Source organism: Monomorium pharaonis, chromosome 4 (assembly GCF_013373865.1).
Source record: "Monomorium pharaonis isolate MP-MQ-018 chromosome 4, ASM1337386v2, whole genome shotgun sequence".
NCBI lineage: Eukaryota > Metazoa > Arthropoda > Insecta > Hymenoptera > Formicidae > Monomorium > Monomorium pharaonis.
In genome coordinates, this window is record NC_050470.1 from 23659214 (window position 1) to 23674510 (window position 15297).

The window sequence follows — 15297 nt, forward strand, 5'->3', positions numbered from 1 at the left end:
GTTCTTTTCGATAACGTTCACATGCGTTTATTAAATGATATAGTGTTCTGTAATTATAAAATATAAAAATATATAAATTTACATAAAAACAAATAGATATGATAGAGGGAGAGAGAGAGGGAGAGAGAGAAAGAGAGAAGATATAAATATTATTTTTTCTCTGCTTTTTAACAAACATTAAATTTCTTCCTTAATTGAGGCAAGTCACGTAACGTTACGTTCGCTAATGATGATGTGCAAATTTTTTTTCTGAAAAAATGAGAAATCTCTTTTTTTTCTTTTCTAATATTTCACGTTTATTTGGTTAAATCGAGTGTCGATGTTGCTGTGCAAAGTAAATCCTTGTTTACGATGTCTGATACCTACAATAGGACACGAGATATCGCCGCGAGCGTATATTCATGCCTCGGAGGAAACTACAGAGTCCGGGTGTATCTTTGTCAAAGTATCGCCTGAGGGAATAGATGTAGATTAAGTGAGTGTCACCTTTTGATTGAATATTTAACAAGCATGACTAATTACTTCCAAGCAAATCCAAACATTGTCCATATATAGGGAAGCTCTTTATACAATATAATTGAGATTTACATCACAGATGTAAAATATAAGTTTGGATGCTTGAATGAATATTAAATATTTATAAAAACTGGATATTGTACAAAAACTATTAAATATTAATAATATTTCTTTTGTTTAATTAGAAATAGCACCATTTTATTAAAACTTTATTTTGACATGTCGACATTATGATTTTTATCACTGACTTTTTTTACAGAAACTGCAGATGTTTTTGTAAGAATGTAATATATTGCAAAAAAGAATTAGTAGAGTTTTGGCATTTTGCTCCAACGTTGTAATAATATACACATATCGCGATTCACACGATAGCTTAATTAATGAATTACTATCTGTATTCTCCACAAATGTCATTTGCAGATGCAATGGCGTAGAGTAAGTGACAATTTAATATCTTTAGTGCAGGATCTCGACACGAGGGAGAACCTCGTAACTGTATTTCATGAAAATGATCGATGGCGTGGCATCGTTACCGCATAGAGCGGTTGTATTTCGTCCTTCCTTGTAGGCTTCGGGGCACGTATCGCAGTTTCGTTAATGCGTGACGCTGTCCTTTGTACATGCATCAATATCTACCGTAGTTTATGTCATATACATAGGTACGACACACCGCCCTTTGTTGCTAGACGGGGTAATGTCGCTTTTCGAGTGAGCTGGTAGAATATTGAATTTATCGAGTATAGATACGATTTTATTAGAAAATAAATCTTCGGATAATCCGATAACCGGTCGATAATCTGGCGCGCGGACGTTAATTTCGTCAGGTTTTAGCGGGCTATTTGCTTTTTATTTCTGTATCAATCGCGAATACGTTTCAACATGTTCTCATTCATTTGAGATAGATAAATTTATTGGTGATTTGAACGATGAGAGAGCCGTTGAAATTGTGCGCTACTCTGAATTATTTCGCAACTGATAGCTATTATTGTCGAAATAGTGGTAGGATTTTAATCTAGGTAAAAGTAATCACGAGATGTAATCGAAGGTAACAAGCATTAATTAAGTGCACATAGCATCAAAGTACGGCTGCATATTTCCGCTGAAAAAAATTCAGGCATACAAATCGGTAGATATTTGTTAAAGATTTTATATTACACTAAATTGCCTCGCTTAATATATATAAATTTACGCAACGTAGGTTCTTTTAACGTTTATATCATGTGGTATATATTTTTTGGAAAATATACAATTTAACGTTAATTTTAGATTTCTTGTTTTTGAACAGTATCGTCACGCTTAATATGTAATTTCATTTTTTTTTTAATTTTTTGTATATAGAATTAAGACATTTACTTTTTATAATAGGGAAGAGAATCAACTTCGAGCGAAACAAGTATTTGCCTTTTTTACTTTTTCTTCCACATTGGTAGTGATTTTACAACTAGCGGGCATTTAAGACAAATTATTATTTCGAATTTTTCTTAACTTCTTTCGTCATAACTCTTGCTGATTTGACGTCTACGTGTCTGATGAATTACTACGAAGAAATTCTAAAAACTTAGTCGTGAACACGATTACAGTAATCTAAATAACATATTACATGTCCGTTTTAAAAACGTTGAGCTGATTTAAATTAATGAGATATGTTTTAAAATATAATGAGGAAAAAAATTGAAAAAAGGAAGATATTATATATTTTAATTTATGGACGCTATTTAAATTTTTCTAAATCACAAGACTCAACATTCTGTAATGAAAGGTTTACGTCATATATCTCTCATAACTTATTTCTAATAGCATATTTTTAAGGTTATAATGTGTAGTAGACAAATAAAAAAAATTCAAATTATTAATCATAAATTAATATTCTATAATATACAAAAGATATGTCTAATGTACTGGTCAGTTTAATGATCGCGAAAGATCTTTATTAACGTACAAGATTCGCTGTTTCGGCCGCGAAGGATCAATAATAGGCGTTACCGCGTGCGGGGATTATTTATGGTGTATTGTTCTACACACCGTCCAACTTTTGGCGATCTTGGTGGAGAAGGCGGAGCTACGAATTTTCTATGAAGCTCGTATAAGATGATTTATTATGGTCTTGAATAATTGATGTATGTACATCTATTGACCATTTGTCGACTTATAAAAGAATACATATTTAATAAATTACTATTAAAAATAGATGCAATTTTATATGATATAATACATTTTTGCGGATAAAATATGACATGTTTTATGTCTGTCCATGGATAAGACTACAAGTGATCTATAAAATATATTTTTTTATTTGATCTTATGTTTTTTTTTCTCTCTTACGTTACATTTACGCGTAATATTTCTGTTATACATGTACATAAAAGATTGTGAAATTTTGTAGTTATGATAGTTTTCTCGCCTTTGACGTGCAGACGCAGCAGAGGATTCATTATGTACGTGGCGGAAACGCCTGTTGCGCGACTTATAGTCTCGCTAACGCTTTAAGACGAGAGGCGCCGTTTTACTTATGAAAGTTGTTAGACCCGGGATGGCATACCGCTGAGATGGGAAAATAGATTTCTCCTCCCACAGTGACATAGATTTTTGAATATGTAGATCTAGTTACTTCCACAGCATTTATATAGAATTTAAATAAATAAATAAATATATAATTATTTAATTATAAAAAGAAATCCAATATTAGAAGATATTATTAAATAATGCTCAGAATCTGCGTTTTGATTTTGCACTGCTAATTATTGGATTGTTATTCGAGAATTATTTAATTTTACAATAATTAATGTAAATTAAAAATAGAAAAATATAAATATAAAAAAGCCGATTGATTACGCGATTCTATTTAGTGATATAGCTAAGAAGTTACAATATAATGACGAATCTTTTAAAAGTATTAAATATTACATTATTTTGACATATACATTATTACAAAAGTGACAGCCTTTGCTTGATAAATCTACATATAAAGACTTTGTTTGTAAAAGATGATAATTGAATTAAAGAATGTAGTACACAAAAATATTGAGCGGGAAGAATTTAAGGAATGAACATTCTGAAATAGAAATCGGAGAATCGTTATTACGCAGAATAAGAGGCTTTACTTGGTAAAATTATCTTATAAGCGAATATCCGATATCTTCAGATATTTCTGTTCTAGTTAAAGCACTTTAGCTCTCTGCAATATTTAATATGATCGATTTTTATCTGTTTTTTATACCAATGCATATCACGTTATACCCGATTAATTTGAAATCTGATTGTTCATCCATTACGATTATTTTTTTACAATGGTCCATAACGCATCAAGCATCATTTGTTAAATGGCCTATTTCAAGCTTACATTTATGGATATGACGTTAATGTGATGCATGCGAAACGGATATCGCGTTTACAGGACATGTATCGGCGCTTTGCGATCTCAAAGGAATCGTAAAGTGTTGATTCATACGAATTTTACGAGTTATTTTTCATGATATCGGTTATTTTTCAAGTGTGGACGAAATAATATGGCACGTGAGCGGAGTGTTATTATTAGAGAGCTTTCACGCGTGAATATATATGACTTCAAGTGAAATCGACATCATGTATATAAGATTCAATCAATACTTGTTCTTCAGAGACGTTGGATATATCATATTGCTTCGCATATTCAAATATTTCGTGAATAGTTTCAATACAGATGACATATTTCGAAAAATTTAATTCAATGATGGCAGCCACGAAAATATTTTCGCCTGCGTGAAACAGTATTATTTGGTAAAAAATGTCAGCAGTACTGCACACATTAAAATTGCATGAGCCAAATAAATGGTTGCCCGATAAAATTGACGGTAATCAATATTGCATGCTGAAAATTTTAAATTAATTGAGATAAAATAATTTCTAGGGGTTTTCCACATTTTTCTTTAATTTTTGAGAGTTTTTAGTATACCGCAAATACAATAATTAACACTTGTTTTAATTTCGAGTATTATTGGCCTGAAATTTGATTAATTACGTTTATTATAAAGCAATTGAAGTATCTCTTTGTAGAAGAATGGAATTTGTCGCTTTTATTATATCCTTTTGTTATAATAACACACTAAAATTGATTTTTTTTTCAATTTCGACTTTTATATAGGATTATATTATATAATATTATACAATATAATAAACTTAGTCAAAGATTGCTTTTTTTCAAACCCCTGTTTACTGATAATTCCGGCCAAATCTCACATCTGCTATTTTCAAACATACTTTTTTTATATCATTGTACCTCGAGAAGCGAGAAGATGTTCTATCGGTCTTGAACGGAAGGACGCGAAATTCGTTTCTTTGCCATTGAGCATTTTACTCGTTTTGCCTTATTGAGCGCGAGTAAAAGCGTCTTCCGATCTTCCTGCGATAGTCTTGCACAGTCCGAAGAACAAAGGTAAGATGTTAGACGCGGTTGCATCACGTTTCGATGGAACTGAAGAATGGTTAAACGAATAGACCAAGCGATCACAATTGAGAAATACCTATATTCGAAGTATTTGATAGATTTCTGCGTAAAAGTCTTTATATATGTATATGACTTTGATAAACAAAAGAATTTTGTCAAAGCCATATTTCTTTTTATTTGAAAGTAGGTTTTATTTATGAATTACACAATTCGGAAAATTTTTTAAAAATTTGTTTTAATTATTTTTATGACATTTTTTGTCATAAAAAATGGAAGAATTATTCTATAATATAGGGCTAAAAAAATCAGATCCTCATTGACACATCAAAACTTATTAATTTATGCTCTGCTGAATAAAAAGAAAGATAGAATTTCACACATCCTGTTATAATAACGGATTCAGGCCTAGTGGTTGCGTTAAAAGTTGTAATTTTTTAATGGATATATTTTCATACGATATTGTTCTATCGTATATTTGCTTTATATAAGGGCAATACATAAAGCATTTTGCAAACTTCAATTTAACCTTCATAATCTCACATAAAATGTAATTCCCCTATCGCATATATGTTTGATATATTTGGCAAATAATGTATTATAATACCCATAGATATTTTGTAACCAACCAATTTTGTATATTTGGATCAATAAGCATGTAACGAGAATGGTAAAGACAGATACAACCATTAACATATTAAACGCATTATTTTACTAAATATGTCATTACAATAAACGGAGCTTATATATCTAGCTATATCAAATATTTTAAAAGATATTTATTAAACTTATTATATTTAATTTATTTAATTTATTATATTTAATTTATTTAATTTATTATATTTAATTTATTTAATTTATTATATTTAATTTATTACTTAATTTATTAGTATTATAATATAATGATATCAATATAGTACTATGATTAATACTATGATTAATCTGCACAGGTACTTATTTCTTTTAGAAAATAGATTTAGTGAGATTTAATAATGGTTAGAGGTTGGATAAAAAATTCGTGGAATGTGATGTAGCAAATTTTTGCTGACCAGAAGCGAAAATAAGGTACGTTGTTGGAATTTAGTGTGGCACGATGCAGAGCATTAAACACTGTACTTCGGAAATTTTTAAGATATACTTAACTGTTTTCTTTTATTTTTAACCACCGTCTTAGCTCAGAAAAGCGGGTGATTAGCCTTAAGATTGGTAAGATAAATCAGTTGTACTGCAGTATTCTTGTGAAGATAAATTGATAGAGAAGGTGTATTTTCAAGAAATACAAAGAGAACAAAAATTTAAAAAAAAAAAGATATTAATATATAATACTTAAGACACGGAAACTTATTTCTACAATTTTTTACCTTTAAATCTTTGTTAAAAGTTTTGATTATTATTTTTTTATTGACATTGATTTACTAAAAATAGTTTTCTAGGTATAAATTAGAAATTAAAAAATATATCCTGGATGTAAATAATCCTTATAATTAACAATGTGATTTTATAACATATATTAATGTACCAAAATAATGGATTATTATAACTACATTCAAAGTTATTATTGAAACATTAAATGTAGTTATAATAATGGAAATTTATGGTGATAATATACAGGGTGTCCCAAAACATCTGGGTCAACGCTCGTAAAAAGGTAGGACATAAAAGTCCAATATTGTCTTGGGTTAAGTCTTGGGTTAGGTCCACCAATAATCGAGGTATTAATTTTTTAAATTATGCGAATGAGAGCGCGCCGAGGGAAGAGCTTGAGCCATAACATGGAAGAAAAAATCTATCGTGAATGTATGATAAGCTTTCATTAATTTACTGTTCACAATTACGATAGAAATTAATTAGATTATTTGCAGATTCCATACGTTAATATCTCGATTATTGGTGGACCTTTATCATTATATAACAGAAGATAAGATTTTCTTTATTATTAATCAAATAGAATTTAAAGAATATAAGAATTCTCTCTTTTTTCTCCCTCTTGCCTCCTTTTATCTCCCCTTTTTTTCTTGAATTATCGCTTTTAAAAACTTATTAAGGCGGACAGTATTATTCAGCAAAATATAGATATAAGATAATAAATTTTCCGTAAGTCCAACTTTTGGATATCATAAGCACTACAGATGCTAATTTGTTTCCTTACTTATTCAAAAATACGTAATTAAGGAAGAATAACGGTTTCCTTAAGAACAATATTTACGCAGATAATGTTAAAATATGTTTTTTCAAATTTTATATTATATTTGTATATATAAATTAAGAGAAAGAAAAAAAGATCCTTAAAATTTTTTAACAGTATATATTGTTATTATTTAATTATTAATTTCTTTGTCGATATATAGGCTTTCGAAGTTTGAGATTTATAAAATTTTTATTAAAGCGAATTTAAAATATTTTTGAGTTATCTAAATTTATAAAATGTAGAAATATATCAATATTATATAATAAATTCTAAAAAATTATGTTTAATTTATTTTTATTTTGTATTAATATGATAAGAAAGATTTTTTATAATCTAGTTTATGAGAGTGAAGTTTGAAATTACGATGATAGCAGAATTCTTTCAAGCTAACTTTGAATATAATGAAGATTCTACAGCGCATTTTCAATTTCCGGCTTATCGTAGATGCACTTTCGTCGTGCTTACGTAATTATTTCCAAATAATGTCACATCCTGCCGGAAATGAGGCGTTACCACATAATTGTATTATAAACCGCCGTTATTCGAGGTCTAATGGATAATCATTGGCGGTGCGCAGAATTGACTCTCCGGTAATATTTGCATCGTCGACGCACTCTATACTCTAATCCAAGCAATAATGTTTCGACGAAGTGTTACGTTGTTACTTTCAGTTTCAATAATCGAAGCACATCTATACACAGAGCGAAAAGTTTCTTTGGATGTAATAAATTTTCTTGAAGTCAAACAAATTTGATTATTGGTACACGCGAATAAAACTGACGTTTAAACTAACAAATACAATTGTTTGGACTTTTAAACAAAGTAATTGTTTCTTTTGAATAAAATATTTTCTGAAAGAATTTAATTTTCTTCGATTCAAATTATAATGTTATTCAACGATAAAACACTATTTGAGCACATATTTTTCTTCCAAGGAGACAGAAGCTCGTGACCGAATACGTGATTACCACGCAGAAAAAATATTCGTTACCGAAACAAAAAATTTAGCCATTACAACTAAGATGTGTCTTTAAAATGTAATAAAAAATACTTAGGTCTTGAGAGCTCATCACAATACCATAAACAAATTTAAATGATTTAAATTACAATGGCGCATTATTGAAAATTTTAGATACTTGTTAAACATTTAGAATTGCGCTTATGTTTAATAAATTTTTCTATTTAGAATGACGTCAAAAAATATCTTGTAAAGTATTAAAACTTTATAAATTATCGTATATGATAAATGAAAAGAGAAAAAGGGAAAAAAAGTGCATGATTCGAATATATGAATATAAGAAATTTAATGAAAATTGCAATATACATATAAAATGAATAGAAATGTTGGAGAAATGTATTAAAGCTGAGAAAATTTAATATCATTTTAGCTTAATAACAATAGCTTTATTTAACTGTTTTTTATTGGAAATTTTAATAAATGGCTACATTTTTATGTACGCAGCTCTCTTTAACGATATTGTAATATTTTCTGGATTCACTGGATATTTGACGTCACAAAAGAGAAACCCAGATAAACAAGTCCCAGCTTTTATATTTTTGCGCCATGGTGGTTAATTGCGTCTACGTCCGGCTTGTTTAAAAGTGACATTGTCGCCACTAATTAAGTTCGCACTTCTTTATGTGCTCGGAAAGGTGTTACCAGCAGAGTTTTCGTTTGCGATAAAGTTTAAAAATACTGTGATAACCTGTCCAAATGCAAGAAATAATAGCTACAGAATAATATCTTATTATGATAAGTTTATTGTTTTGTTTGTAGCGTTCAACAAATGAATCACGTTTGCGGATAGGTCAACGTAATGATTATTTAATTTTAATGTTTTTATTCAGATAATACATCGAATCGTTTATACATTTTAAATTAGTTACTTGCAGTCTCTAATGATACATTGTTACCAGTGTTTGAAAGTTTTATTGGTTTGTTGAATATTTGAGAGATACCATCGGGAAGTTGATAAACCACATATTTAGTAACAAGTACAACGAGAAATTACGCTATAAACGTAAATTCAAAGGCGCAAACACACTGGAATGAACGCAAATAAGCATATTTTCACAAGTGAGCATCTCTTTTGCATATTTCAAAATTAAATCTTGCATGAAATGTAAAGATCAATTAAGAACTGAAATGGTCCGTAAATTTCTGCGGCTACGCTAGATGCCTTTTAATAAAGAATCCATTTATGCCGACGCTGTACGTGATGCATTATAATATGATTATTAAATACCTAACTACAGTTCAGATCGTAGATATGCACGATATTCGTGTGCGCTGCTGCTGAAACTGTAAAATTATCACGGCGATAGTCCTCATTTATGACCACGTTCCTGGAGAGTACCGCACGCTCGTGATTAATCGAATATCGTAATATCGAGGTGAAAATTTCTAGCGGGCATCGACCAACACACGCGCGTTAAAATTATGAAAATGTATGATAATGTCGGTTTTTGTTGCAAGTTGCACCTGATTCGTTGTTGTGTTTACATACATGTATGTACATACGTTAAATACACAATCAAATGTACGCGTATATGCACATGCATGAAAAATAGTAAAATATTTGTTGTGTTTGAGAATATTCAAATATTAATGATGAAGCAAAATGCATTAAAGATAAATATTTTTTGCTTATTAATTTAATCTAAAAATTAATGATAACGTTACATTGTTCACTAGACATTTGTTAATCGTTCTGAAAGTGTCCAAATGAGATTCATAAGATTCATGAAGAATGTTAAATCTAATGTAAAGTACTTTCGCCTGTTCGTTTATGTAAATTTGAATTGTCCTATGGAAACGTGGTCGTATAAACGTAATGCAATTGTTCGCGATAAGAACAGTAGCAGCAGAGACATTATTATATTATTAAGATTTCCGTTACTCTACGGAAAATTGTGAACGATAAAATTATAGAAATTGTTCACAGTAATTGTTGCTTTTGATATTGTCGGTTATTACGCATTGTCATTCACAATTTTTTAGTCGGGTCTTATGAAGATCACTCTTACTTATCCCTGCATACTTCATTTACTCGTCCCTATCGATCACTGGATGTCTAAAAAATGAAGCGATAATCTAGGATCTGTGTCAAGGGATAATTCTCATCCCCATTGTCGCAATGCATATTCATCTCACGACCATCTCGTAAGACATCGGGTGTACGTGGGTAGATAATAGTCTTTTAGTCTTAGAAATAACTTCTTTATGAACCGCAGCTCAGTCGTAATACATTGAGAAAGAAGTTGTTAATTTTACTTAATTTTTTAACTTAATTAATTTTTTTTTAGTTTAAGTAATTTATGCATTTACCTTAAATATATAAAATATTTGAACTTCAAGTATTTATATATTTATATTATATTTAATAATTTTTTTAAACTAAAATGCATAAATATTTAAAAAAATTTAATAGAGTTGAAAAATTTAAATTAACTTTCTTCAGTCTTAATATATTGCTTTCGTTGACTGTTAATATGCTTCTTAATCTGACTTTATAACTTCAACAGCTTCAACGGCATGATGGACGGCCAACCGCACATCTGTTGTGGAACGAGAATTCACGGTGAGAGGAGCCAAAATTTGTAAGACAAAAGTCCGACTCGAAAGTTGGGTATAAACTTTACAAGAGAGTATGTTGCATTCATTAAAAGTTATTCATCGTATCAACAGATGTTCGCGTCTTTAAATCATTATAATACAAAAATTTAGAACAATTTAAGGGAAAGTGAATGCAAATTATATTATTGAGGAAACATCATGAAGTACAACTTTTTCAAGATGTTTGCAGCAATTTTTATTTCTCTTTACATTTATGACAGAGTACAACTCTTTCGCTAGCATATCAGGTATATCTGAAGCTGAGTTTCCTTGTGAGTAACGTGAAATGAAATGTTATAATAAATCACTGTCGGGATACTCGTTGCGCGCGAATGCCTGCAACTAAAGTATCTTCTTTTTTCTATATCCTAGATACGGATAGCTTTTGCAGGTATTGATTTAGAAAATTCATTTTATCATTTGAATTATTACATTTTAAGTAACGTTATTATCTTATTAGAAAGTACAAATATATTTAAAGGGGAGGAATAGTTCGTCAATTTTTTTAACATTTAAGATTATTTTTTAGTAAACTCGTATATAAATGTAATTTTTTTTTAATTTATAATATGATAAATAAGTAACAAGTAGAGGAATAATAATAAATTTCAACGCATATTAAATAAATATTTCAAAAAGAATGCATTATATAAAAGTGAATAAATTTTTTTAAATATTACAGATATAATACATGTTTCATATTTCCTTTATCTCCGTAAAGTCTCGCTGAGCGTTTTAAAACATTTACGTTTAATACAAATATTATAATCAGAAGTTAAACAACAATGCAAACATGACTGAATACACACGCAAGTGCTTGATAATTATGCATTCCATTTAACTTGTCCAGGGGTGAATTTGATGAATTTAGGGGGACGGTGAGAGAGCCTGTTGGCAAGATGGATTTCAGCTGGTACTACTAGTGTAACTTCATCAGCACTAAAAGAGCCCTACCACCACGAAGTAGTTACATCGATAATCGAGGGTAGAGTGTGCCTGTGTGTGCGGTCTAAAAAATTACTATGGTTATAAAGGGTCGTACGATGATCTTAGATGCTCGCTAAGGGTTCGCTATTTGGCCATCGACTTTTTCTATGGGAGCTGACAGAATAACGGTCGATAGGTCTTTGCATAATAGTAGTTAGAATAATGTCTTAAGATACGAGAAATTTCGCTTTTAGTATAATAAGACATTTTCGAAGAAAAATGCGTGAGCTTGGAATTAAAGAATTCTTGAAAGAGGAAATATTAATATTTTTCTTATTTTAATTTTGCTTCACAATGAAAGGTAAAATAAAAACATTTTTCTATTAAAGATACAATCGTTTCAGACATCTTGTTTTATACTAATGTGCAACAAAGAAATACAAAAAAAAGCGCAATAAATGGTTAAATTATGCATAATTATAGCCTGTGAGGAAGAAAAAATTGATATAAGAGACGGAGGGAGGGAAAGAGAGAAAGAGAGAGAGAGAGAGAGAGAGAGAAAGAGAAAGGAAATATTTTATGATATAAGCAAAAAAGCTAATCCAACTGGATTTAGTCACCGTGGCAAAAAAATAAAAGAAGTGCCGACACATGGGAAAATTGGAGAACGTTATTTTAGTATTATTTTCTCTTTCTGTCTGTGTTAAACGAGTATTAGCTAGACGGTTAAATCGGTGTTTACATTGTTCTTGCTTACTCAGCCAATAGGTGTCAGTATGACTTTACATTAACACGAAGAATTATTGCTTTGTCTTAGATAATAAGCTGCACAATGGAAATATTTTCTAATTAGTAGCTAAAGAAGCTTCATGTATTCTGCACAATCAAGATGGTACTTACCTCCCGAGTTAAACTTCGTCTTTTAATGTTGCCATCCTTCTTCTTTCGCGCTGGAACACTATATTGGCCTCGATGTGAATAAATATTTGATAATGGTTACATGCGCAAATAAGCCGCGGTTTTTATCCCGTAGAGAATTTCAAGTGGTATCATTGTCGAAAAAATTCTCCAGGCGGGCATTATCAAACGAACTGGAAGAAGTAAAGGAATTTGAGATTGCCTTGGCAGTACCAGCTCGCGTAAATTGAAATCGATTGAATCTCTGATGGCCGTGATAAGGAAATTATGAATGCCCTGCATGCGCAATTGAAGTATCTTCCAAAAGATGGAATTACATCTTGAAATTTCTGATTCTATTCACAGAAGGCATGAATAATCTTCGTTTGCAATCAAAACTTTTTTACGAGATAAAATTAACCCTTTTAACTATCTAGTTTATGCACTGCAATTATAAAAATTTGTTTTGCACGTAAATAATAATTTAGGAATTATTTTAAACCACATGCATAATGCTTGAAATAAATAACATTATTGCCAAAGTTCTTGACAAAGTCGTGTGATTCGCGAACTTTAGGTTGACAATTTACATCGACGTTTGCTCGGAGTTTCTATGAAGTCGATCAATGCGGAATCTCTCGATGTACGCAGTTTTTTTTTTAATTTTTTAAAGTTTCGATTTAAAACGAGCGGTATAAATTTATAGGACACTTTAAGGGAGTGAATTCGATTCGTGCTTCAATTGTTTCCGATTAAATTCAGATAAACACAGTGGTAATTTGACACGCAGTTCGGACGACGAAATACTTTTCTCGTGGGAAATTTCCCCGATGTCAGGGTGACGTGATTTTCAAGCGACGCGGGATAGGGTCCAACCGAATGTAGCTACGCGCGTATACTGAAGGAACTTGTGAAACGAGGGCGCCGGCTTGAACTGAACCAACCCCTCTTCCCAGCATCCCATGCGGCGCGCGTTCTCTTATCGGGCACTCGGGACGATGGGATTTTTGGCCGATAATATCATGAGTTGTTGTGGGAAATGTGCGACATCGACGGATGATTGTTAGTAGGAGGGTCGGCCTTACGGATTTGCCGGGATTAATTGCCTCGTCAGAATTGATTCTCTATACTGCACCGAGAGAGAAGATTTAATTATTTCCACCTATTCGCGCCTATCGTACCAATTAAATCTTGCCACGGAGACAACGCGATTCTCAAACTTTCTCTCACAATGTATCGAAGCTATGGATGTACATTGATATAGGTTCTTCGCGAGTTATTAAATGTAAAACATAAATTAGGGTATAATAGTCATACGAAGAAAGTCGCCAATGACTATAATTTCTCCATTAATTGTTAAATAATGTGTTTTTTTATAATTTTTAAAGATTATCGATATTTGTAGTTTATGTGCGTATATTATTTGAAATTACAATTTTCTGGATATTATATCACGTTTTTACTTTTGACTGCCTGCAACGTGATCATGTGTTCATTAAAAATTACCACAATGTGGCAATTTGAATAAATTATATTTACAAAAAGTCTTTTGCACTTTTTAATACAACGTCCTTAATCGAAATGGAATAATGTATTTGTAAAAATAAATCATCGAGTTGACAGAAGGCAAAAATTTTACGAATAAAAACTAAGTGCTGTTGTCATAGTCAGGATAAGTTTTGAAACATTCTTGAAATAATTTACTGCGGTTGGAGTACACTTTTGGTAGCGGCAATGTGCAATCGCAAAAAAATAACATCCTTGACATATTTCGGAATTCCAGCTGTGTTGAATTGAAAAATAGTATTAAAATATTTCTGAAAAGATATCTAAACTGTTTTTCTGTACGCACAATATGTATAATACGTTATAATATAACACGTTAGCAGTTTACTTATAGTGGTTCAGCGATGCGTAAAATTTCACGAGTGAGATATCACGTTTTGCTTATCTCAGGTATTCTGTGTCAAAGTATGCAAAACGATTTGCGGATGTAGCAAAACGTCCATCAAAATATTCATATACTCGAGAAAACTGAAACAAGGATATGAATTTTTAAAATGCTTTAGTAAATACTTTTCTAATTATTTATTTTACATTAAATATGGAGATTATATTGGTATGTTTAAGAGAAAGAGAGAGGTAGAATATTTTATTACGGTATTTTTTATTCAAATATTATCAGATTCTGTGGCATTTTAATATATGTATATAGGGAGCTAGAACCAAAGCTAGAATCTGCTTGATTTTATATGCAAATAAAAAAATATGCTGTGCATTATTTGCTGTGCGTATTAAAATATATTTTACGTTTCTGATATTCTATTCTCTAAATTACAATTAGTGAGAAATTAGGAAATAAATTGATTATATACTATATGCTTATACACGGTAGTGCTTACACTAATTCTGAAATAAAAATCACTAAAAGACAATGAATACTCACTAATTATTACAGCTATAAGTATACCACTACAAATTAGTGATAATACACTGATTGCAATTTAGAGAGTGCTTTATCTAATAATATTTAATTAGAAACAGTAACAAAACGAATCTCTGGTAAAATACGTGTGCTCATTCTTAGATTACTTTCTCTTACTGCAATCCGAAAGCGTAATTGCATCATTATTAATCGACCTTCTTAAGGAGAAGGTAAAGGTTTATCGTTTATCGTATTGTAAAGGTTAAGGAACTTGCAGTCATAAGATAGTATTTTATCTTTTTACCTTG

The 15297-nt window shown here is 30.5% G+C and overlaps 1 protein-coding gene across 3 annotated transcripts in view; it reads right to left on the minus strand.

The window, feature by feature from the left end:
* The window catches only part of LOC105833705, a 136155-nt gene extending 122659 nt beyond the window's left edge, over window positions 1-13496 (minus strand). The window contains exons 1-2 of one of the 3 annotated variants that reach the window (XM_028189451.2): window positions 13372-13483; window positions 12568-12758 (exon numbers count right to left, since the gene is read on the minus strand). The gene's annotated coding sequence lies outside the window, so the exon portion shown is untranslated. Of the gene's footprint in view, window positions 1-12567 lie in introns of all 3 variants that reach the window. The other 2 variants (XM_028189453.2, XM_028189450.2) reach the window with 2 other exon arrangements.
* Between the last annotated feature and the right edge of the window lie 1801 nt (window positions 13497-15297).